The sequence below is a fragment of the Diceros bicornis genome, chromosome 12 (assembly GCF_020826845.1).
Source record: "Diceros bicornis minor isolate mBicDic1 chromosome 12, mDicBic1.mat.cur, whole genome shotgun sequence".
NCBI classification, from domain to species: Eukaryota; Metazoa; Chordata; class Mammalia; order Perissodactyla; family Rhinocerotidae; genus Diceros; species Diceros bicornis.
The window spans coordinates 36,200,666-36,228,658 of record NC_080751.1 but is presented as its reverse complement, the minus strand read 5'-3'; positions in this window follow the sequence as shown (position 1 = coordinate 36,228,658).

Below are 27,993 nucleotides of genomic sequence, written 5' to 3'. Positions count from 1 at the left end.
GGCTTTTTCCCTACTTGAGATCTCAGCACTTCATCCCTGAACTGTAACAGGAGCTTCTTAGCAGGTTACTGAGCTTCCCGATCAGCTCCTTTTAAGCCATCTGTCATAACACTACTATACCAACCTTTAGAAGTCTTGTTGTTTTCCTTGAACTGCTCTGTCCCCGCACTTCAATGCATCCAATCCTAACTCCTAACACATTTTTCATGAATATTTCTTCTGTTATTCCCACCCATGTTGAGTGATTCTTTTCCTGAATTTCTGCAGAAATATTGGCCTTTACCACACAGACTTTAATATAATGAACATTTTTCATATACACCCATTTTCTCTACTCACACTGTGACTTCTTTAATGCAGAAACACATTTATTTTGCTTTAATCATTTAGAGAAAGAAAAGAGGATTCAGATAACTTATTATTATTATTCATAGTACCTAGCATACTACTGGATACTGTATAAGATTATCATAGTAATATAGAGGAATTACCTGTTTAACTTTTAATTAAATAGAAACATGATTCATCTCTGTCTTTATAGAAAACTTCAAATTAGTAGGAATTTAAGAATGTTAAAATCCTTTTGAAAAAAGAAATATAGAAACTCATATTTGCATTATATATGCCATACACAATTATTTATAATCATAAATGACAAATATATACAAAGACAGCTATGTAAACTTGATATTCATTTAATACTTTTCCAAATAAGATGTCTAACATTTATCAAGCCCTTGATAGCTTTCAAAGCACGTTCACGTATGTTGTCATACGTGAATCTCAAAGTAGCTGTGAATTATTAAACAGGATATTGTTTTGTCATCATCAGATGAGTTAAGTGACTTGTCAGAGATCACGTACCTGGTAGGTGACAGGACATATGGTCCCTAAGCCATTGCTTTTTCCAATATAAACCAGAAATGATCTAATGATCCATGTTTCTTCTGATTATTCCATCATTCTGCCTTTTCTATCGTGAGCGCGAGAGAAAAGAAGAGAGAAGGGGGGAGGGGTTAGTTGAATTTTGAGCATTTTTAGATAATATTTACAAACAGTGTCAATAGTGGATCAGGTATGCAACTCTTATAGATTAAAATGAGTATAGAAAGCCCAGTTGCTGGCACATATAGGCTCTTAATACATATTTGCTGATAAATGAAAACGTTGCCATGTTTTTCTAAGTTGACTTGTTGGTTTTCTTTTTTAAGATACGTTTTCTCATTTTAATGACTGAGATTTCACATATCTTTTCCCATGAATAAGTTAAAGAAAAAAAGAGCCTTATATCCATTGAGGATTTATGAGGGAGATCAGAAAATATGCTTTTGGTTACTGTCTGACTGTGTCGTCATGTCAAACGTTGTGGTTACATTCTAGAAATTAGCAATGTCAGTGTGGAATTATCTGTACGCTCCTTGGCAGCAAGATGCAGCTAATGTCAAATTAAAATATCTAAGTATGATGGATGATAATCAAGGGGAGACTTGGGGGAAGCTGTTTATGGGTTGTTCTCAGAACTGCCTAAATAGAAGACAAAGAATACTCTCACATTGTCATATATTGTGTACTAAATGCACAGTCGCCAATATTTGATAACTATATAAATATAGCAACACACTTAGAGTTGTAAAAACTTCTCCCATCCTTGGGGATGCTGTACCCTGTTATATCATTGAAGAAGCTTTCCAATGGAGCCATTTAATATAGATTGCTGGTTAATAAGTTGAGGCCCAAGACCAGTGTCTATTAATTTTCCCCTTTGTCCAACATATGTAGTTTCATTATTGGGACCCATCATATATGTTGACGTAACATTGATATTATTTTTGTAGCTAGATGGGAAGTTAATTAAGAAGAATCTTTTATCTGCGGCTTACTTGACCTATTTTCTGCAATATTGTCAGTCCTGCATAGCCACATCCATTATTTCATTTGGCTTCTTACCCTTTCATTCTGTAGCACAAAAATAGGTAATTACTTTTTTACTTTACTTTTTCATATGTCAACAAATTCTAGAAACAATAATGACTTTCAGGTTAGGCACTATAGGCAGTTAATAATCTCTTTAAAAGGTCTGAGATTGTACCTCAGGGCCTCAGCCAATTCAACAGGCTGAATTAAATTCCTGAAAATACTATGTCCATTGGTGATTATGGCTCTATGGAGAATGTGAGCTATTGGTATATCCTCCATCAAATATCTGAGAGTAACGTCTGAGCTGGTATCTTTGTCAATAACTTGGGATAGATTCACATTTGATATTATGACATTCAGAAATTTTCCAAGTCACTGAAATTCTCATCTAAGCCCTTAATGAAATATGTGATCATCTGTTGATCAATCAATAAATCTATTGATCTATCAATCTATCCATCTATCTATTGTCTCTATGATTTTTTCCCCAGCTGAAACAAAACTGGATTGCTGTTTGTAAAGAATGTTTGGAGATAGATAATATATTTTTAAAGTCTTTGTCTTAGTCTGCTCAGACTGCCATAACAAAGTACAATAGACTAAGTGGCTTAAACATCAGAAATTTATTTTCTCATAGTCTGAAGGCTGGAAGAAAGAGATCAGTGTGCCAGCTTGGTTGGTTTCCTGGTTTATAGATGGCTGCCTTCTCACCGTGTCCTCACACGGCAGAGAGAGAGATAGCTCTCTGCTGTCTCTTCTTATAAGGACACTAATTCTATCAGATCAGGATCCCACCCTTATGATCTCGTTTAATCTTAATTGTTTCCTTGTAGGCCTTATCTCCAAATAGAGTCACACCAGGGATTAGGACTTCAACATATAAATTTGGGAGGGGGGGGCCACAATTGAGTCCATAGCAGTCCTATAAAGTTTTCACACTTTAAAGTGTTAGTTTATAAGTATGAGAAAAAATGTTCACAAAGAGCATTTTGAAGAAAATTAAATTTTTTTCTCACAACTGAGATGGAGGTCAAATCTATTGGTCAGAGGACAGCTCATCTTTATGTTTGTGACAATCATCACATTTTTGTTTGTTACACCACCTAAAATATAATCATTTTTTCCACAATGTGTAGTTGTCCTATCAGTAAACTTGCTTTAAGATATTACTTAAAGCTTGCTTCTATCAAACCCACCATCTGTAAATTTTAAATGCACAAATGGATTTCAGGAAGACTTTCAAGATATATGTTATATATAAAGTTACATGAAATGTACATATGCAGGAATAAGCGTATCGTTTTAATTAGATGTGCACAACTGTCTACCTATCTATATCCAGAGTATATGTGTGCAGATAATGTATGTCAAAATGTGCCCTGAAGCTCCTCAATTATACCATCCATCACGGTGTAGAATTTAATATAAATATATCATGGTTTAAGCAAAATGATTTTGATAAATCCCAGGTTTAAAGAAAGTTATAAATTATAGAATTAATGCTTCTGTTATGTTTAAAAAAATGGTACAGTTTTTCAAATGGTGTTCTCTACAGTGCCTTAACAGTGGCACTTGAATTGGAAAAACTAAAGCTAATTGATTTACAAATAACAGTTAAGAAACATATCTGTAACTGACAGCTATGGGTGCCTTGTTCTCTCTCTTGGTGTTTATTAGATGTCATCCAATAAAGAGTAACAATGTCATGGAGTCAAAAGAGTTAGATAGACCTGGTTATGAATTCTGGATCTGCCTGTTGATTTGTCGTTTGACCTTGGGCTTCTCACTTAACTTCTCTAGGCCTCAATTTCTTTATACATAAAGTGGTAGTTAATAAAAAATTCATAGAGCTGCTGGGTGGATTAATATTTGTAAAATCTGTTTAAAGTACCTAACATTGTGCCTTGCATGTAGTAGGTACTGGATATATGTTAGTTCCTTTCCTTCCCTTTCCCTGTTACCATAACATTGAATGGCTTATGACACTAAGCCATCGTGTAATTGAAAGCTTTTTGATCATCAACAGTGCTCACATACACAAGCTGAGACCCTCTGAGCCTGTGTGTAAAAATAGGTGCAGTTATCCAGAAGGTGTGGGTGTCCTTCCTATTCTGCCAATGACAGCTGTTCTGGCCTGAGTAGGAGCAGCTCACCACCAGCCTCAGCTCCTTCCCAACTAGTCACCATGTCTAAACATGAGCTTCTGTTGTTCTAGATAACTGGTCTTCTAGAAGTAAAAGAAGTGAAATCAAAAGGGTAAAGAAAAGTCAAGAAGATTCTCAAAGCTTAAATGTTCTCACCCTCATCTAGAGCATGCCAATTAGGTATCATCTAACTAACCAGTCACAGCCCTGGTAATATATGTAAACAAGTGGGTTCCAAAAGTCATTATAGAGGCTGTAGCCATGACAGTGTTTAGTTCAGGAGAGGAAACGATGTTGTTGTTGTTTCAGGGCAAATGAAACTGTCCCAAAATCATACCTTACCTGATCCGTCAAGATTTGGGAAGAGAAGAAAAGCTTAGTAAGCTGAATTTTGCATTGTAGAGAGGGAGGAATGAAGGTAAGCATTTGAAAATGCACATTTTATATCTTTATTGAGCTTCTGTTATATAATAAATACTGTGGTAGCCACTGGAAATAAAAAGATGAATAAAATGGCCATGGTCTTCAGCCCTCACACAACTCACAATCTATAAGGATGACATACTTTTAAGTGTTTCCTGATGCTAATACAATGCTCATTTGACTATTGAAAATGTTTCCTGCTGTTTCCCCAAATGTCAGACTCATGGCTTCGCATATCCCTCCATATGGCTCCCAGCTTAGCTCACCTCCAAGCCATTATTCCCTTCTCACACGGCCTATTGGGGGGGGAGGCGGGGGGAGGCAGTGGGGGAAGTATTCCAAAATCATTTTTATTTGGGTTCAAACCAAGGCGAATCACCATATTCTCTGCAAGTGAAGTTCCTGAAAGTATTGCTTCTGCAAACCATCCATTGTCCAATTTGAAATCTTTTGAGAAAAAGGATCAGTCAGCAGATATTTTGGGACAGTTTCTGTTTTCATTTTATTAAGACAAAAGTTAATGGCCCTATTTATGTACTCTTTCCCAATTCTGAACGACATACTATCATTTCAGAGATCCTTAAGTTAAACTAAATTTAGTGTCAGGATCCAGCTGTGGGAGCAAACCAATGAATTTAAGTAAACTTCCTTGAAACAAGGCAAACTATAAAAACGTGCTACCCTTCCTTCCTCCATGCCCAAATACCCTGCTCTTGACCAGCAGCCAGAGATTTCCACTTAATTCATAGTTTCTTTGACGGAAACCTCGAGAGCATAATTGCCTCCTCCTGACAGCCTATGGTTCTGAGTTGCATTCCTCCTAGGGAAAGAAATCAGCCTGAGAGACTGACCAAAACATAAATGAGGCCTTACAACAGATAGGATTTAGGGAACAGGAGTGAGTGAATAATAACATCTAATGTATTAAACAATAGTAAATATGTATCAAGCATTCACCATATGCTTTATGTGCATAAATATATTTAACCCTTACAACAACACTATGAGACAGCTACTAGTATTAGCACATTTTACAAAACAGGTGTAGAGAAGCTAAAAATCCTACACAAGATCACACAGCTAGGATGCAGCTGAGTGAATTTGAGTTCAGGCAGAATAGCTCCAGAAACCGCTCTTAATCACTGCACTACAGGAAAACGCTTTACTATAAGACCCGGAAATTAAACTAGCTCACTCAGTACTAATAGGTTTAAAGTCCTTTTTATTCTTGGTTACTTGTAAGAGAGACATCAGCCTTTAGGAAAATTTTTCAGCTGTTGAGCTTGTGTTGGGGACCTCAGCCAACCACATTTCACACACACAGATTTAATAACATTTGAAAAACATAGCTGATAAAGGACTTGAATGCAGAATATAGAAAAAATCTCAAAACCAATAATAAAAAAACAAACAACCCAATTAAAAAATGGGCAAACTATTTGAACAGATTGTTCACCAGAGAAGATGCACATATGGCCAAAAAGCACAGAAAAAGATTCTCAACATTGTATGTCATTAGAGAAATGCAAATTAAAATACCACAATAATATACCATTACATGCCTGCCAAATGGTTAAAATTAATAGCTTGATTATACCAAGTGTTGGTGAGGATATGGAGGAAACCCTGATAAATACTGGTGTTTATGTCAAGTGGTGCAACCATTTTGGAAAATAGCTTGGCAATTTCTTAAAAAGTTAAGTGCACACTTACCATATGAAATAGCCATTCCACTCTTTGGTATTTATCCCCCCATAAAAGAAAGCATATGTCCACATAAAGCCTTGAACACAAATGTTCATATCTGATTTATTTGTAATAGCCAAAATCCAGAAACAGACAAAATGTCCAACAACGTGTATATGGCCAAACTGGCATATCTATATAATGGAATACTATTAAGCAATAAAAAGACATGAAATATTGATACATACAACATGGAGGAATCTCTCAATTATATTAAGCAAAAGAAGCCAGACACAAAAGATTACATAATTTATTATTCCAATTATGTAGAACTCTAGACAATATAAACTAATCAATAGTGACAGAAGGCAGAACAATGTTTGCCTGGGAGAGAGGTGATAGGAAGGGATAGAACAGAGGAATTACAGAGGCATGAGAACCTCTTGGAAGCAACAGATCTGTTCATTATCTTGATTGTAGTTATGGTTTTTCAAAACGTATCAAATTGTACACTTTAATATGTGAAGTTTATTGTACGTCTCATATATCACAATATAGCTGTAAAAAAGAAAAAAATGGAAATAGTACACTTTGCTGAGGAATACAGAAATTCCTCTAAAATTTTCACTGATGTGGGTTTGTGGAATTAACATTTCTGGGGTATTTTTATATATATTATTGTGGGACTCTGGAGTATTCCAAATATTCTAATCCTGATGCATAGTTCTAAACACTTTCATAGGTCTGGAGAAAATGTTTTTGCCTGCAGAGAAGTCTCCCTTCTGCCCTTCATCTCTGCCAAGTGGTTTGGCTGCTTGTTCTTGACACAAATTTGAATAGGTCTGACCACGTGTGGGAGGTGATATCTGGTGATCTTCCTGAGAAGTGGTCTCACGTATGGAACCACTGGATCAAACTGTTCCCTGGGAGATGTACATCTGGATCATTTCAAGATACTATTTAAAATTGTCATTCATTTCAGAACGCCCGAGAAATCTGTTCTCCTCGAGTATAGAAAAAGGAGACTTCTATTTATGTCTGTAAGATCTCTTGTTTGGTTCAACTTGATTCTGAACCCCTGCTTACAGATACACATTTCAACTCTCCTCAGTGCCTATGATTAACTTTTAGGAGTCGCTTGGTTCTGTTATTGACAAAAAAAAACAAAGTTATATATATTGAAGGTCTGATGAGTGTCCAGTTAACTGAACAAATTCTATCTACCGGGGGATATTCAAGGCTCAGTAAGTATATTCATTATTTAAGAATGTCACCACTGTTAGATTTTTAGCTATAGCGTTTCAGTAGTTGTCAGGAAAGAGTGAACCTGGGCTTTCACAACCACTTTTTTCTCCACATTACAGTACTATAAACTGAAGAATTCTATGATGTATTTCATACATTTTTGAACATGCATCAGACTTTTGTAATATTATATGGGAAAAAAATTTTGCAAAATAAAATCAAGCAAATTATGAGCATGTATTACAGATTTGTTATTATCGAAGTATATCTTCTCAACTCTACCCTTGGGAAGTACTTGAATACCTCAAAAATAGAGATGATTTTTCAGGCAATTTTATTATACATTTATGACAGTGTAATACATTTACTTTGATATGGTATTATAAATAAACATATTTATATGCATATTTATTTATACATATATCCACACAACTTATACACAATTAAATATGGTCTGTTTTTTACCAAGCCACAACTTATTATAATTCAGCATTCCTACATTTATATTAGTAATCAAATGGATTTTTATGTTTTATATTTCATAGGTATGATTCAATTTCACATTGTATTATATTTCACATCATGGATTCAGCCCTAAGCAGAATTTAATTGATACCTATAAAAAACTTGGAATTTTTTATGAGCTAACAAATCCTAATCCTTCAAGACAGAAGTGTAAACAGGACCAACATTCATGAGTCACCTAATTGCTGAAAATAATAATTTTTCTTTGATTTACAGCCGTATTTGTATTTATGTTTATTGACACACACACCCAAATCCATTCACACAGTCCTATACACACACTTAAATGCAGAAGGTCCATTAACTAGACCATTCATTTGTAAACAGAGAAGGATTCAAATATAGTTGTATTATTCAATCAAGAAAATAGATTTTTTTAAATTGTTGATTTTTTCTGGCAAAAAGTATAAAAATTATGTTTTCTATTATATGGGTTTAGATGCCACAGAAATAAAAATTTTATTGCACTTGGGATAAAGTTTAATAATATTCAAAATACTGATAGGGTTTTTTTTTTTTTGCTGAAGAAGACTGGCCCTGAGCTAACATCTATTGCCAATCCTCCTTTTTTTTTTTCCCCTTTTTCTCCCCAAAGCCCCAGTAGATAGTTGTACGTCATAGCTGCACATCCTGCTAGTTGCTGTATGTGGGACATCGCCTCAGCATGGCTGGACAAGTGGTACGTCGGTGAGCGCCTGGATCCGACCCCGGGTCGCCAGTAGCGGAGCACGCGCACTTAACCGCTAAGCCATGGGGCCGGCCCCCATCAAAATACTGATAGGGCTTTAAAAACTCTGTTTTAGATAATTTACATGATATTAGAGATTTCATGTGCACAAGAGCTACTGCCCTTATACTGCTTTTTATGAACTACAAGTCATTAAATAATACTGTGATTTGACCTCTATGCTTTATATTCTGGCATATGATGATTTATTCCTATAACCTGCTGTTCAGTTTCCAAAATAGCAAAAAAAGAGAGTCAAAAGTAAATAAGGACGTTTTGATAAAACTTCATTTTACACAAAAATAATGGATCAGCGGACATTTAGAAGTAGGTTGACTTCAAGACAATATCATTTTCCTGAAATAGAGCTATTTAAAAGATGTATTGGTAGTTTTATTTGGTTAGGAACAGAGTATATAGAACAACTCAGCATGGAGACAGGAACAAATGTTCTCAGAAGAACCATGAGCACATCCGTCTAGAAATCCTTCTATTACGCAGCCCTATTATGAAATGGGCACTTCTTCTAGCTAAATCAAGTGCACACTTTTACATAATATTTAAATATTTCTGGTATTTTATTATAAATAAATAATGAAGAGCAGTTTCTCTATACATTCCAGACTCTCAAATTGCTAAAATATTCCAGATTGGTGATGGTTACAGAAAGTTTATACCACAGTTGACATTGAAATCTCTCATCAGTCTTACCTCTTTATGCAACTACCTACCTTGTTACTTAAGGAAAAAATACCTAATAGCAGTTCAAGAACTTATGTCCTATCATATTTATTACAATGGGGAAGTAGTAGATGTCACAGATTGATACCGTAATCTTCTACTATTCATTATCATTTCAAATGAACCTGATATGGTCTAATAAGAGCTGTTTATAAAGTGGCAAAAATAAAGCTGCTTTCATGATTATACTACATCTGGGGGGTGTGGAGGAATGAGGAGTGATAATAGGTATGGAGTTTTCCTTTGGGGTGATAAAAATGTTCTGGAATTAGATAGTAGCAATGGTTTCACAATCTTGTGAATATACTAAAAAGCACTGACTTGGTGCACCTTCAAATAATTTTATAATTTTTTTTTTTATATTTTATGTAAAATGTATCTCAATTTTTTAAAATGGAGCTAGTTTGAGAAAAAATGTCCTATGAATATGATACTTTCAGTGTGAACCTACTCCTTCATCTAATAATATTACTGTCATGTTGTATTGGATATATTGGTTTCAAGGGTGTTCACAATCGTTTGAGAATTTAGAGAGTAACTGATTTAAAATCTTTCTCAGGTAATAACAATGTCTGTATCATCTCATTATTGGCATCTGTTGATTGTCTTCTCTGATAAAAGTTGAGATTTTTGTGTTTCATTATATGCCGGGACATTTTGAATACTACATTATGAGACTCTGGGTCTTCAAATCCTATGGAGTAAGTTGGCATTTAGTTTTGCCTTCTATGGCCAGTGGTTCCAATGTCAGTTCAGTTTTCAATGTTTTTGCAGTGTTGTTCAGGTCTGTCCCCTATGTGACTACTCAGGGATCTAGGCAGAGGTATACACTCGGCTCAGTTCTCAAAGTTTTGGGATGCTAATTGGGATCAGATCCGGGTACGTACAGTTTGAAGACTGAGCCTAGGGATTCATAAACAACTTTATGGTCTCGTTTTCCTCCTTATTTTCCATTACACCCCAGTATTTTTTCTAAGTTCCTCTTCTTGGTTGTCCATCCAGAAACCACCTACTTTCATAATTGTCCTATATCTGGGGCCACTTCATGGGAGGTCCAAGAGAGGGGAGAAAAAAAAGCAATTGGGTTGGGCCCCAACCTCTTGGTGCCACAGCTCGTGTGAAAGGAGATAATGTCTCCTACCCTCAGAGTTTTGGCTCTTGCAGGCTCCCATTGCTGACCACTGTCACTGCCCTGACATCTGCATGGTGGGATTTCCTGGTGACTGGAGTGTGAAAGAACAGAGAGAAAGGGGAGAAAGAAAGTCAAGGGATTTCCTCCACGCTCTCTGAGTTTTAGGAGTTACTTTTCATGCTCCTCTAGCCAAGCTTCTCTGGGATCTCTCACTGTCTGCACTACAGTGCTCACTTCCAGGTTTCAGACTGCATTGATTTTACAGTAGGGGCAATCTAGAAGTAAATATAGTAAATTCACTGCTGGTTCAATGGTGCTTCAATTCTGGTATCATTCTCTCATCCACCTCTCGCTATTCACTTTTTAGAGTTCTCAAATAGCTGAGCCATGAATTCTGTCCAGGTTTTACAGCTGAGTTCAATGGGAGTGAAAGTGTTAACTCCATCTTGTATTAACTTCATCTTCCCTGGAATTGGAACTCTGTAGTGCATATAATATGCAAATATAATTTAGACATTACATAGTGCATGTAATGTTCAAGAATTATTTAGAAAAAATTATCTTCCCTGGAATTCTTAAAATAATGTATTTTATTCAGACATCGTAGAAACCATGGCAAGGACTGATGATCATCAGTTTAGTTTTCAAAACTTTGCTTGACCAGAACTTCTTTAGCAAAGTATATAACATCAGATAAAATTTTAAATAATAAAAAGATAAACATATCTGTAAACAATATTTATTGATATTTTCACCTATGATCTAAACTTGGCAGTATTGGAATATATAGAAATCTAGAATAAGGTATATGCCCTCAAAAAACTTTTTAAACTTATCCAGGAAACAACATAAACTAGTGAAAATGTGTGTTACAGCAAAAGAGTAAGACAATAATTTAGGATAACAGTGAGACTAAAAGAAGAAGGCAATGCATGTCTAAATTGACAAACTATACAGACAAGATGTACTCAGAGCCACAAAGAAGGGTAAAATATACTCTTTTTGGGAAGGTGAAATTTTGGCTGGGTCTAGAAGGATGATCAGAATGTGCAATGGTGGTAGAGGAAGTGGAGAAATAATTCTAGATGAGTAGTGTGGCATCAACAAAATATAAGATGGGAAAATATAAAAATAGATATGCCAATTTGGCTGAAGTTAAAGATTTGTACAAGGAAGGAGGTAAATATGGTTAGAAAGAAAAAAAAAGAAACCAACTATGAATGTAAAACTTAAAAGTGTAATTTCCAATCTACATTTATTTATTGGTCTTATTTATCTTTTAATACTATATAATTGGTTTAATGACTATAAATAACATATTTTTAATTTCTCAGTACTACACGTGTTCTGCCTTTGGCGAGGCAAGAAGGCCGGGCACCCACATCGGCAAGGGGGGATGAATGGCAAGGCAGCACAGGGACTCTGCACAGTATAGTCTGTTTGTGGTGACAGAGCTACAGCTGCAGGGGGTCAATTTGGCAGCTTCTGAACAGCCTTGCCAAAAATAAACCTCATGTACTAGGCCAGTTCCTGAATAAAAGCAGGCTAATTCTAGGATCTGAGAAAGGAATCTCAAGCAATCCCCTGGTAAGGGAGCTGCTCTGACAAGTTATTAAAATAAATTATGCCCTTTGATGTATCACGCCAGCTACACTAAGAGGCAGAGACGTTTTAGTTATAAAGAAATAGAGTTTGTTGCAACAGCTTGTTTAGGTCCTCAGAGTGACAGACTGGGCCCTGTGGCAGCCAACATCTGTGGTATCTAGGTTGTTGCATTATGCTCAGTTGTTGCAGATACGTCTGCTTTGGAGAGATGTGTTCCTCATAGATTCCACAGGGGTCCCACCCTCATGGCCTTAATTCCCATTTTTCAGGTTCTTATTCCTCAATCCTGAGGCTAAGATTTACCTAGTTTGGCTGATTGGTTCTTTTCTTCTTTCCTCTCTCCCTGCCTTTCTCTTTCTCTCTCTTCCTTTTCTGATAACCTTTAAATACCCTCTGTAAAACATTCTTACAGGAAAGACTGCACATTCTTATAATGATTTCTTGTTTGACCCACTGGAATGTGAGACATGAGGGTGTGGAGCACCCATTATGCATCTCTGTATTACCAAGGCACGCAACTGTTTGATGGTCTACTTGACAATCATGACAAGAAATGAAGAAAATCAGCAAACTGTGTGCCTTGTTCTGTAGTGATAATTGGAGAAGAGAATAAAATAAATGGAATGAAAGAAATTATATGATTGAAATACTAAACAACAAACAAAAAACACATTGTGATAAAAGCAAGATCTCTAAACATCTGTTGTAGGTGACCACGCTTCCTGCAAAAGGAAAAAGTCAGAGGTATTGTTCACGTTTCACCCCTCCTTATTGATCGTGTCAATGGAATGATAAAGAGCAAATTCAGCCCCATTTGAATTTAGCAACCTCTACTTGGTACTATGCAGTTTGTGACACTAAATTCCAAAGCAAATCCTATAGAACTTTGAACAATACCTTACTATGTCTGACAACTTTTAAACATGTGCTTTCTATTTTAACACAACCGTGTTTAGAACATTGGTTAAAAAACTTTTCTTTCCTCTGTCCTCATGCTTAGAGCTTTCAAAGAAATCACATTCCTTACTCAGCCCATTCCTCTGCTCGCTCTGAAACCAGCAAACAGTTAGCCATTGAAGATTAAGCAGCTAGTAACTATGGGGGATCAGAATTGGCCACCTCAAAATATGTCTCTGCCTGAAAGACACTTTCAGGCCACTAACTGACCAAAAGAGTTTGGGATGGGAGGCCTGCCCCAGAATAGGCCATCACCATAGACATCTCCAGGTATCTGGGAGGGTCCTTGCTGAGCCCATTCTTAGTTCTGGTTACCCTTTGTAAGAGACATTTACATTTGTAAAGGAAATCTCCATTTGTAAAGGTATCTTCTTCTCTGTACCAGGAAGAAGTTACCCGGAAACTTATCAGAACAGAAGGTGAGGACTTAAATCTGCATGATAAACCTACCCATTGTTAACTGTGCTGTTTAGGCAATATGCTATCTGACTCCCACTAGGTTCCTATAGATAACATCTCCCTGGAGCCTGGGTCACCATGGTAATGGGTGTTTGAGATATTTTTTTTGGTAATTGGAACCCCTTCAGGCTGGTTGAGACCACCAACCCATCATCAACTGGGCCCACCAGGCATGTGTCTGATAACTGACTTTTTGATGGCAAGAGGTTAAAACTCCACCCTCAGGGCATGCTAACGCCGCCATTGTGTGAACATGGGGCCTCTGAAGAGGTACGAAGCCTGACTACGCTTGGGCAGATCATCAATTACCTCATCTCTCCTCACCTCCAATCATTTCAGACCACCTTGCCCCCTTAGCCATAAATATCCCTGAGTCCCTATTTTCAGGCAAGCAGATTTGAGATTCATTCTCCCGTTTCCACACTCGGCTGCCTTGTGATAACAAACTCTCTTTTCTGCAATCTCGTCATCTTGGTCTTTGGCTTTCTGAGAAGTGGGCAAAAACGGACCTGGTGCAGTAACAACTCTACCACCATCGTTCAGATATCAGTTGATTTCTAATGAGCTATTAGTTCCATGTGGATGTGTAGTCAGTTAGAATCAGCATCATCTAAATAAAAAGGCAGTAACTACTATTATTTTGGACCTAAGTATGATAATTCCTCATTGGCCACCCCCTCTCCAAATATTAGCATGATACCCATACTTCTTATACATATTTGTTTCTAAAATCCTCATAGCAACTAGCATTCTACTTTCTTGATTTTTTTTTTGTTTGCTTTATTTCTATTTCCCAGTGGGAAATCCAATGTGGTGTTATAGTCAGTGACAAAGAAAGTGCTAATTAGCAGATGAATGCAATTAGTAGTTACCTCAAATGCTTTCAGGTAACTTCTGTTTCTGACATCTACTCACAGTATGTGTCAGCATTTTTCATTTTACGCAATATAAACTCAACAAAACAGTAAAACATTGAAAAAACACTAAACTAAAATAACTCAATGTTAGTACTATAGGGGTGGAGAGTTCTAGCCTTTTCTCCGTCTTAGAAGATGCATACCTGTCCTCTCTGCCCAGTCAATAATGACCCTGCTCAGTCTACAGACAAGACAAAACCTCTTCTTTTCCATGGAGCCATCTCTACCTGCTCCTGCTGTATCATTGTGCTCACACTGAAGTTCAAATTCTCTTCACTAGGCATCCTACAAGTGTTCATGAACTGTTCTTACATCTGTTGCAGTGTTCTCTATTACATAATTCTCGCTTTACATATACTATGCACTCCAACTAGACTAGAAACGGTTTGAGGAAAAGGACTGTCATTTATTTTTTTACTACTATGGCTAAAATAATGCCTTTTATTTTATAGGTGCTCAATAAACACCTGTTGACTTAGGATCTAAGTGTCTCAAGTATCTGACACAATGATGGAGGGATGGATTAATAAGTGAATAGATGGAATGATGGATGGATGGATGGATGAGTCATAGACATTAGAGTCAAAGGGAACCTAACAATAGCTTGAGTCAGACCCCTCTTTTTCAGATAAGGAAACTGGGACCTAGAAAGGGGAAATGACATCCATCAAGGGCAACATTAACTAGTACTGCAATTTTTGTTTTTTATTTGCTGACTCATCTGGGGGTAATGGTTCTCAAATCATTGTGTGTTCACTCTTTTCAAACAAATTTTTGTCTCTGTGTATTTGTTTGTCTCTGTGTTTCTTCTGTCTCTGTGTATTTCACTGAGATTATCAGGAGTCTAAGCATTAGCAAGTGCTCAATATTTATAAGAATTGTGGTGGAAATATTCATTTTATTCACCCTCATACCACTCATCTTCTGGGGGGAAGAAGACAATTGTCCCTTCTTTGAGTTCTATACCTGCTCCTCACATGGTTATGGTGAGGACTGATAATGAGAATGCTACACCATTCCAGACTTATGACTCTCCAGAGATTTTTCACACTGAAACTGAGGGGAGAGATTAACTCCCAGGGGGCAGAGCTGGGAAGCCAGGAGCCCAGGAACAATAGGCAGCCTTGGTTCTAGCCTGGGGGAGAAAGTCAGATACGGAGAATGAAATCCATATTTGGAGAGATGCAAAACAAGGACTGGAAAAGCAGCAAAACATTTAGTGAATGCCAAGCACTCTTTCATAGTTCTGCATACCATCTTTCTTAACCCTCACAAGAAATCATATGAGCAAGGCCACCTCTGAGCTAGCCTATATAGGCCCTTTGTGATCACTAGAAAAAGCTGTCTGTTCCTCCAGGCAGAGGAAGTCCTGTGCCTGGTTGCATGTCTTGGTGAGTGTAGGGTTAGATTTCAGTTCACACTCACCCCTCAGCAAGTATCTTGTGCAGTATGCAACTTGCACAGGTATATGGTGGCTATGAATAGAGTTAGGCATACGATTGCCATTTTATGCATGAGAGATTTGAGGTTGCCATACACTAGGTTACATTTTTTTTAGTGTAAGGGATTTTTAAAAATGCCCCAGTTCCCATAGCTAGTAGGTAACAAAGCTGGGATTCACACCTATGTGACTACAAAGGCTTATGCATTTCTCATCTTACTGCTTGCTTGCAAGCTCTTATCATGCTTCATCTCTCCCTCTCTCTTGTTTCATCTCCCTCTTACTCTCTATCCTTCTGTAGATATATGTATACATTTACTTTCACCTCCACCCCTGTTCCACCAATGGTGCAAGGTAGAGACACAATCAGGTCACTTTTATTGAAACAGAGAAGACCATGGTCTCATTATTTGCACAGGGCCACTCAGTCCAGTGTAGATTGCCAGCACATGCTTTGGAATAAGCAGATAGAGATCAATAAATGTGTAGTATGTTACTGCTAACAAGCTAAAGTTGATATTGCTTCTTCTACCCTTAGTCTTTTCACAATTTCCATTTGTAAACAGAGTGAAGATAGGGCCACGGAGAGTAGCAAAGTCTGCTCCAAAATAATGAGAAAGCACGCCACCAAAGAGCTTCAAATATCAGTTTGTACAGAGTGGGGAATTTCTAATTCTGCCAAAATGAGTCTAAATTCAATAGCAACATAAGGAGCAAAATCTGTTGGGTGAGTTACACATTACCTGGATAAATTAGATTTGCTTGTAAGAGGTATTCATTCTTTCAAGTTGGTAGGACAAATTTCACTCATTGGAACATTTACCAAATGCTAGAGGCCTAAAAGAGATAACACAGTTTCTAAAGCAACTGCATCTAATTGAAGGTCCAGCTTGTGAAAAACCATTGATCGAGGGTCTTTTGGCACCGTTATGTGCTATATCCAAGTGGTGAAAAGAGAATAGATTGAGACCAGCTCCTGCCCTATGGCAGTTTGTAATCAAAGCATAAAACAGTACCTATTTTTCAGAAGGACTGGAGTGCTAGGCACATTTTCAGGAAGGAATTAGGCCCAGAGGTAAAATGTAGATACCAAGTTACAAAACTGAGACAGGAAGTGGAGACTTGATTTCAGAAATAAGACAAAAACCTGCACTTTTAAACTCAGAGGGATAGATGTGGAACGCGGAAATTCGATGACTATGGCAAGATCTGGTCCACAGCCCAGGGCAGGACTGACCCCACAGGAAGGAGTTGTAAGAGTAGAGATGTGAGGAACAGGCAACCAGACTGGTAGCTCCAAATGAGCAAAGATCTGATCTCAAGGAGTTTTCACTCCCTAGGGAAGCCATACGTGTATATACCATTAATTGCATTGTGTAATTGAAATGTGTTATATCAGTACTTCTCAAAATCTAATGAAAGTATAAATTTCTGGCGATTTAAAAATTTATAGAAATTCTGATCCAATAGGTTGGGAATGGTACCAAAAGTCTGAATTTCTAATCATCTCAACATGCCTGATGTTGATGCTGATGACAATCTGTGGACCACAGGTTAAGTAGCAATAGAAGAAATGGAGGAAATAGGAAAGTACTAGGGAGTATTGGAAAATACTATGGGTGTATACAGCAAGCAATGTTTCTAGGGAAGAATTCTCAGAAGATGGAAACCCTGAGCTGGAGTCTGAAAAATGCAAACCAAGAAGACTTGGGTTTTGCAATAAGGTCAATAAACCGATGAATAGAAGCTAGACTTCATTCATTCAACAAATATTTATTGAGGCGTAATGCACAATACTTGTTATTGGGAGCTTCCATATCAATTTGATCGCAAGTAAAAATGAAACAAAAACAGCAACAATGAAAAATGGAAGGCGATAGGTACATCTATTTTGGAATACCAATTTTTAAAAAGCTAGTAATGCTTCACCTTTGAAAATTTAAACTGAATTTTGTTTTTCAAGATGTGAGTTTTTGTAACATTAACCCCAAATGGTCATGTATACCTCTTCTCTGAATGGGCAAGCCAAAGGGGTTATGTGTTCATTCTGCTGGGCTTGTATTTTGCTTGCCTATTATGGAAGGCAAATTAAGGCCAAAGACCTTGTGTCCATTGACTCAAGCACCAAATGACCTGTTTCGAGATGAGAGCAAACAGCGGGTGTGCAGACAGCCTTGAACTGTGCAGCAGGTGTTGAGAACTGTAGCTACTTAATTTCAGCCAAGATAATCACTTCTCTCTCAAAGGCAGCTGGCTCATGTCAAGCATTGTCCACCATTACCGAAACTATTCGGAGATACTAAGTCATGGCTTTCCCTCAGATGATGCAGCGAGAGAAAGGGAGATTTGGATGCCAGGGAACCACTTAGGTCAACAGTACATGTAGTTTAGGCCACACATCCTAGCATTCTGGCAGTCATGTGTGGAACACAGCACCTGGACAGCAGGGTCCTGAGCCAGACAACATCAACCTGCAAAGGGCACCGCCTGCCCAGGGCTACATCTAGAATTGGCTGGAGAATCGCTGTGGGGGAGGAAAAGATAATAAGGCATTCTCAGATAGGAAGTCACTACATCATTAAAATTCTCTTCTAAATTTAGGTATAATCAATTTGACCCTATAATTGGTTAATTTATTCTTATTTAGGGTGAGGTGTGTATGTGTATGTGTGCACATTTATGGGTGAGTGCTTATGATCAGGGGTGGAAATTCCCCTCCACCCCCAAGACACACACACACACTAAGTTCTTCCAAGTTGTAATCACTACAAATAGGTTCCCATTACACTGGAGATTAGCAGATGCTCATTACCATTTATCAAATTAGGCATAAGGAGAGCAAACTGCTAGGGCATTAGCTCTTCCTAATGATACCACTGTGCCCTCACGCTTCAGAAGCACTGCCCCGACTCTTTCATATTGCCGAAGACTCTATATTTCAATCTCTACTCAAGGCCTCAAACAAAAACTTTTATATATAAGGCATGTGTTTTTAAGGTACATTTTAAGCCAGCTTTTAAATGGGATAACAATAGAGTAATACATAATCATAAACTTAGAATGTTGGAAGGAATTGCTGGAGGTCAAATAGCTCTGCTAGCCTTCAGGTAGAAGGGTATATAAATAATTCTGGAAAGATGACTACTTGTTCTATTTTTTTAAATCTCCGGAGAAAGAAACTCTGCCTTTTCACTTGATAATCCTATTCTAATATATATTTTTAAATGTCAGCATCCCTTTATTTAGTCTATTTCAACTATCTTTAATGGAACAGATACTCCCTAGGTCCAGATTTGTATGTTTGATTTAGGACCTCAAAAATGGAGATTACAATACTGTCAAAAATATGTTATATTTAAAAATGTATTATTTTCTCTATATTATGTATAATTTTATTAATAAAAAATAGTTACTGTCAGTTTGTATACAAATAGCTAAAGCTTCCCATATCCTTTCCTGAGCATTTTCTCGGTTTGTTCTACCTAAGCATTCATCCCAGAAAATGTCAAAACATCATTAAGAGCCCTTTTTACTACAACAGCACTTTAGGGATTTTTTTTTTTTTTTTAATCTGCTTTTCTCCAGTGTGTGTCATGGGCCGGAAGGGCCATTTAGAGATGGCCTAGGTGGATTGGGAAGGTGGGCAAAGGAAATTCACTGTGCTCTTTGACAACTCAGTGTGTCAGACATAGGTGGGCCAAATTCTTTCCTTTTCAAGGAAGATCAACATTATATAATATCTCTGCAAATCGTAAGATCTTTTTAAATAACAAGTCACGAATAAGAAATTGGGGCAGTTTTGCAGCTCTAAGTTTTATCCCAAATTTTTAGGAATATGCAGGAAGCTTAATTTGGTCAATTATTTTCCCCAAAGACTTAAAAATAGGAAAATAACAGACACGGCAAAATAACCTGTCTGCTGCTAGGGCCACATGAGAAGATACGACTACCACCAGCAAAAGCCACACACAATTCCCCAGCTACAGACTAAGTGTCAATATTTCTAAGGTCCACGTCATGATCCTGCAGAGTTGTAAGAGTCTTAGAGCTGCTTTTCATTTGCTGGTGGACTACTGCCCATTAATCTGTCCCCACGCAGATTGGGGCACAGCTACCAATGGTTGCTAATTAATATCTCCCTGGACAGCTAAGATCCCAGAGATGAAAATGAATAGTAAAGATCATTTAGACCAATTGTTAGTTTTACAGGTGGGGAACTAAGCTGCAGAGATAGTTGGGAACATGTCTAGGGTCAGGTATCTTGAACTCAGGTTTTCTAAAGCCCAGATCAAGGTTGGATGGAGTGTATCAGGAAAATCTGATATTAAATTAGAATTTGATTTCTGGAAGATATAAATAAGGCACAAAAGAAAGAGAAAGATCTGATAGCAAGTCAACGTTAATGTTTAAATATTTAGAAAGATGTATAACTGAAAGAAAATTGGCTGTGGAATCAAAACATTGGATTCAAGTTTCAGCTCTGCCACTAAGTAGGTGAGTACATTGGGCAAGTCATTCTTCTCGTCTTGAAAGTTATAAGATTAGACTAGACTCATTGGAAGATCTCTTCCAGTTTTAAATAAGAAGTAATTCTTGAACTTAATTTCTTGTACTTGCCTTCACTGTCCTTACCTGTAATAAAGCACAGTATCACTCATGGTGCTATTCTAGATTCTTCAAGTGGTTCATTTTTGTCTTCTTGGTCTTGTAAATATTGGGCTTTATCTAAAGTTCAGCCGGTAGCCTGTCTTTTTTTTCACTTTATGTTTTTATTTAGAGTCTCATCGACTCTTCTACCATGAGTCATAATTCATACATATTTGAGTTACTAATTCCATACTGAATTGATAAGATTGCTGTCAATTCTGCCTCAAAAATGCCTCATATATTTTCCTTTTCTCCATTCCCACTTCTGCAGCCTTAGTTCAAAACACTCAGGATCCTTGGAAGATGCAAAATATTCTGTTGTTTCTCTGTCTTCAGTCCCTCCCTCTTCCAATCCACCCTCTCTATCACTATCAAAGTCGTCATTTTTTTTTTAATTTTTTGTGTATTGCAGTAACATTGGTTTATAACATTGTATAAATTTCAGATGTACATCATTATACTTCTATTTCTGCATGGATTACATCATGTTCTCATGTTCACCACCCAAATACTAATTACAATCCATCACCACACATATGTGCCCAATTACCGCTTTTACCATCCTCCCTCCCCCCTTCACCTCTGGTAACCACAAATCCAATCTCTGTCTCTATGTGTTTGTTTGTTGTTGTTATTATCTACTACTTAATGAGTGAGATCATATGGTATTTGACCTTCTCCCTCTGACTTATTTCACTTCGTATAATACCCTCAATTTCCATCCATGTTGTCACAAATGGCTGGATTTCATCGTTTCTTATGGCTGAGTAGTATTCCATTGTGTATATATACCACAGCTTCTTTATCCATTCGTCCCTTGATGGGCACTTAGGTTGCTTCCAAGTCTTGGCTATTGTGAATAATGCTGCAATGAGCACAAGGGTGCATGTAGCTTTACACATTGGTGTTTTCAAGTTCTTTGGATAAATACCTAGCAGTGGAATAGCTGGATCGTATAGTAGTTCTATCCTTGATTTTTTGAGGAATCTCCATACTGTTTTCCATAGTGGCTGCACCAGTTTGCACTCCCACCAGCAGTGTATGTGAGTTCCCTTCTCTCCACATCCTCTCCAACACATGTTGTTTCCTGTCTTGTTAATTATAGCTGTTCTGACGGGCGTGAGGTGATATCTCATTGTAGTTTTGATTTGCATTTCCCTGATAGTTAATGATGTTGAACATCTTTTCATCTGCCTGTTGGCCATCTGTATACCTTCTTTGGAGAAAATATTCCTGTCTGTTCAGGTCTTTTGCCCGTTTTTTAATTGGCTTGTTAGTTTTTTTGTTGTTGAGATGCATGAGTTCTTTGTATATTTTGGAGATTAAGCCCTTATCAGATGTATGGTTTGCAAATATCTTCTCCCAATTGTTAGCTTACCTTTTCGTTTTGTTGATGGTTTCCTTTGCTGTGCAGAAGCTTTTTAGTTTGATGTAGTCCCATTTGTTTATTTTTTCTATTGTTTCTCTTGCCCGGTCAGACACAGTGCTTGAAAATATATTGCTAAGACCAATGTCGAAGAGCATACTGCCTATGTTTTCTTCCAGAAATTTCCTAGTTTCAAGTCTTACATTCAAGTCTTTAATCCATTTTGAGTTAATTTTTGTGTATGGTGTAAGGTAATGGTCTATTTTCATTTTTATGCATGTGGCTGTCCAGTTTTCCCAACACCATTTGTTGAAAAGACTTTCTTTTCTCCATTGTATGTTCTTGGCTCCTTTGTCGAAGATTAGCTGTCCATAGGGTTTATTTCTGGGCTTTTGATTCTATTCCATTGATCTGTGTGTCTGTTTTTGTGCCAGTACCATGCTGTTTTTGTTACTACAGCTTTGTAGCATATTTTGAAATCAGGGAGTGTGACACCTCCAGCTTTGTTCCTTTTTCTCAGGATTCCTTTAGCTATTCAGGGTCTTTTGTTTTCCCATACAAATTTTAGGATTCTTTGTTCTATTTCTGTGAAAAATGTTGTTGGAACTTTAATAGGGATTGCATTGAATCTATAGATTGCTTTAGGAAGTATGGACATCTTAACGATGTTAATTCTTCCAATCCAAGAGCATGGAATCTCTTTCCATTTCTTTGTGTCTTCTTCAATTTCTTTCAGCAAAGTTTTATAGTTTTTGGTGTACAGATCTTTCACCTCTTTGGTTAAGTTTATTCCTAGGTATTTTATTCTTTTTGTTGCAATTGTAAATGGGATGGTATTCTTAATTTCTCTTTCTGCTACTTCGCTGTTAGTGTATAGAAATGCAACTGATTTTTGTATGTTGATTTTGTATCCTGCACCTTTACCGTATTTGTTTATTACTTCTAAAAGTTTTCTGGTGGATTCTTTAGGGTTTTCTATATATAAAACCATGTCATCTGCAAATAGTGACAGTTTCACTTGTTCCTTTCCAATTTAGATCCCTTTTATCTCTTTTTCTTGCCTGATTGCTCTGGCTAGGACTTCCAATACTATGTTAAATAGGAGTGGTGAGAGTGGGCATCCTTGTCTGGTTCCTGTTCTTAGAGGGATAGGTTTCAGTTTTTCACCATTGAGGATGATATTAGCTATGGGTTTGTCATATATGGTCTTTATTATGTTGAGGTACTTTCCTTCTATACCCATTTTATTCAGAGTTTTTATCATAAATGGATGCTGTATCTTGTCAAATGCTTTCTTTGTATCTACTGAGATTTTAAAAAGTAACCTGATTATTTCTCATTCACACACCTCAATTTAAAGCTCAAATTTATCTCTCTGTTGATCTCCCATTAACAGGAAAATGTCTACTGATTTTTCCAACTTAATTTTCTACATTTCCTTGATGCTTCATGTCAACACCAACCACACCACAGGCTTTGCCATTACCTAAACATACTAACATTTTCCTGTATCACTACTCATAATGAAATGACTTTCCAAAATATTGTGAACTCCAACAGGGTATGGGTTATATCTCAGTCATTTTACAAGTTCAAAGCTCAGCACAGCATCTTGCATGTAGTGGGAACTCAATAAATGTTTGTTGAATGAATTAATTAATTCAGTATCTAATTGGTGAGGAAAGATACAATGAACATGGAGTGATATCTTGCATAAGTTTTTTTAGTGTTGTGCGCTAAGAATGCAAAATGCAAATTATCTTTTTAAATGTTTGATATCATTCTAATGCAAGCTGTGGTGTCGAATAGAAATAGAACTATAAATATAGATCTCTGATTCACCTATCTATGTACTCTCCTGTCCTAAAATAAAGCAGAAAAAAATATAAGCCTCCACAGGAAGACATCAATACAGTTGTGCTGAATTCTTAGTGCTAGACCAGCATTTACAGTTCTGTGTATTAGTTGTCCTAGATTATGTATCCCGCACTGGCTTTTAATTATTCAGGTACCAAGGGATTCATTTACTACTGATGCATTATAGTATGTTAATCTAAGGCCAATTTAATGTCTTTTATATTTATTTTGCATGTGTTCTGTTTCTTAAGGGTTTTAAACATTTAAAATTTTTAGAAAGCTATATATTTTTGTACAGTTTCCTATGACTTCAAGGGTGTTGTGTTGCTTGGGTTGTTATCTAACACTCCCAGTTAGCCCCTTATACAATTCAGTGGACACGTGGGCTGCATATTTAAGGCAGCAAAGCTTATACCATCTGGTTTGGGTACCTAGGATATCTTAGTAGTGAGCTATACTTGCAAGATAATTTTGCAAAATGAGAGCTTCTAAGGCTGTAACTAGCTTTATATCCCACAAATTTGATGCTTATTCCCAAGCTCTGGTCATGTGTTTCAAAGCAACCATCTAAGAATGAAAGATTTCAATTGGGGAATTTTCACATTTATGTTCTTATTCTCTCTTTATTTCATAGTTATATGGATTATTTCCCCAACTAGAGAGTAATATTTGGTCTTCTGTTTGCTTGTTTGTTTTTTCAAATCTCTCCCTCTCTGCCAATACCTGCATAGAGGTGGCTACACAGTTGGAAATTAACCACAATGTTTCTCAAGATATCCTATGGCCACTGAAGCGTCTATTCAGAAAAATGGCTCAGTAGATGGATTCATGGCTGATTGAATATTCATAAGAGTTGACCACTAATGTAGTAATAGAGTATAGGTGATGTCTAAGTTTCCGCAATTCTCTTGTGGGATTCTGTCTCATATCCTCGCTATGAAATCCCTGAAGGAAAGGACCATATTGCATTCATTCAATCATTCATTTATGAAATATGCATGAATGTGTCCTATGTGCTAGTTACTATGCTAGGCTTTGAAAATGGGGCATTCGACAAAGCAATGACATCTTCATTTATCTCTTTATTCTAGTTTATAGCTTTGAAAACTGTTCTTACGACTAAAAGTAGGCCTTTCAATAACTAGCGGTAATGAAGTCCTTTTGGCACATTTCCCTATGATGAAGATTATGCTTTTTTCTCTTTTCTTTTCTTTTTCACCAAAGCTTCCGTCACTGTAATGGAGGGAAAAATCAGTTTTCTGCCCTAGTAACTGATAGTCACAAAGATTCAGAGACAGAAAATTTGTAAACCAAGAAAATAGCAATTACTAAATATTTAATGAGCAACTATTATATATGGTTCATTCATTTACTAGTCAAATGTTTGTTGAGCAGGTACTATGTGGCAGGCACTAATCCAGGCTGCGTTCCACCAGTTAGGCTGGAGAAAAACAAAAAGTTTTTTCCACTCTACCAGTTGGAGACAAACAGCCTAAATGATGTCTAATCACTACCACCCCCAAGTCCTCCAAAGGAGACTGGGTGTACTCTTCAGGGCCTACTGCCCAGTTTGTCAATTTCAATAACTTTTGATTTAAAGAGAAGAAAAAAATACACAAAAAGCAAAATGTCCTCATCTATACCTCTGGATTTGAGGATGAAATGTCAGTGTATTGTTAATGTGGCCTCATTTAGTGAGTAGAAGCCTAATTACCTTGAGTGGAGGGACTGCATCTGGATAGTCCAGAAGCAGGAAGAACTTTTTCATCATAAAGAGTTGCCACCCTCTTCCTGGGGATTATTTATTCTGCTTCCTCATCTTCTGAGGGACAGGCATGCTCTGCTGATGGAGCATGTCCCCTTTAGGATATTCTTCATCAGCACATTGGGCTTGATCCTGCTTTAGGTTTTTTTATATTCTTCATGCCCTGAGGAACAGTGAGAGGAAGCTTTGGGGTTTAATAACAAATGTAAAAGCTCAGTAAAATGAAATGTAGTATCCAGATTTCTCAGCTTCCCTAGAGCAAGATAATATTGTTTTTACAGATTATATAACACTGCCTTCTTTGTACCACTCTTGTGTCGAAGGAATGACAATGACCATTTATTAGATCATGTTCAAATTTATCCAATCCACATCTGTGGCCTTTGCACAACCTCAACCCACTCTGCCCATTCTGATTATCTTTTGCTACACTGGGCCATACACCCTCTAATTTTGAAATCCCACCTTTTTTGTTTTTAGGAGATGTGTAGCTAAAATTTTTCTCTATATTTCTTCCTCTCTTAACTGAATGTAGTTTGAATTCCTATAGCATTCTGTTTCACATACTTGAGTACTAAACTATGTACTGTCCTCAAACTATGCAGAGAGAATCTACCAGAGAATGATGACTTGGACTTTTTCTTACTTTTACATAAGTGATCTGACTAATATCACTTTGACCCAGTAATCCCACCCTGATGTACTTATACAAGAGAAATCAGTAGAAAAAGGTACACATACATGGATGTTCATTGCAGCTGAAGGTAAGGGTTAGAGCTAAATTTCCCACCTTAGGGGACTAGGCAATTAAATTATTGTGTATCAACTCCAAGGAATATTATGTTGACATTAAAATTATAAAGTTTAGTAACATGGAAACTTTAAAAATCTAATATTAAACGAAAGAAGCAGAATAAAAAGTGTGACTACTGTTATTACAGCCACATATTGTATGTCTGTATATAGAGGATAAATGGCCAGGAGAAAAAAAAATGAAAGCTGTTTATATGTAAGTTCTCTGAGGGCAAGGATTTTTGTCTATTTCCTTTAATGCTGTAGTCCCAAAACCTAGAACAATGCCTGGCACATAATAGATGCTTAATAAATTTGTTGAATGAGTGAGTTAGAATATATTATGAGTGGTGGGATTTTAGGTGATTTGTCTTCTTTTATTATTTCCTTTTCCATTATAATGATGTTTGTGGAAAACAAAGGTCGGGGAAAGGGAATATAAGGAAAGATGCATTTGTAACTAAAAGGCGTTCTTGATTCTTACGTGGACACTTCTGCGATAACCCCAGGTGAGGGAAAGAAAGACAAGGTTCAATGGCTCATATTACCCATTTAGTTCTCATAATAATCCATTGAGGTGGGTGTTATTATCATCATTTTATATATGAAGAGATTTAGACTCAGAGAAGTAACTTGCCTAAGACACTCAGTGAGTTTTCTCTCTCAATCGCACTGCTACATACAATAGGTCGTATATCTCTATTTAAATGTCTTTGAACACAAAGCAAAAATAGACTAAGGACATATCAAGGTCACAAATCATGCAAAGGATTGATAAAATATGATATATAATAGTGGGCAAGAGGCAGAGGCCAGCGTAGGTACAGCACCCACATCACTGATTCTCTTTCCAGGCTTACAATGCACAAAATAAAAAATAAAAAAACTAAATTAAAAATAATGCTTTGTAAAAGCAGTGCAGTCCCTTGAGCAGTAGTTAGGTTAATACACCATTCCTCCTCTAATACTTGAGATTATGACTATCATAATTGATAGCAAATGCAGTGTCATGGCACTGAATTGTGTTGTCTCAATTTATGAAACTGCAATCTTCCATGTATTTGAATGCTGATGGATTGTGTTAAGTGGATTGGATTTAAAGCGAGCAGAGAAAGGTAATCAGCATTATAATTTCATGCAAGGATGGCCTTTTTATCCTTATATGTGTTGAAGTCAATGACAGTAATGGGATCTCTTTATTATTTAGTTCATCTAAGTGTTCCCCTCTATCAGCTTCAGATCAAAGAAAGGCAAAGGTTTAATCTGTGTGGAAGGATGCTCATTGGAACGTTTTACGAACCTGAACTGCAACTGTTTCCATACAAGAGCTGTGGGTTGCCTATGTATGAATGTGTGTGTGAGAGAGAGAGTGCGAGAGACAGACAGACAGACAGGCAGGCAGGCAGGCAGGCAGGAGCTGGAGGTGATTAACATGTAACCTTTTTTTCAGTCACTTAGGTATTGCCTAGACTTGCTATGTCCGGAGACGAATTCTAGAAACACTGGTGATGGCAACCTTCTCAGATCAGTCTTTGAGAAGAATTATAGAGAGTTCCATATCCTCTTCTAACATTAGAGATTCAGGGTGAAAAATATTGGGCACCCTATAGACTGAATGCTTGTGTTCCCCCCAAATTCATGTGTTGA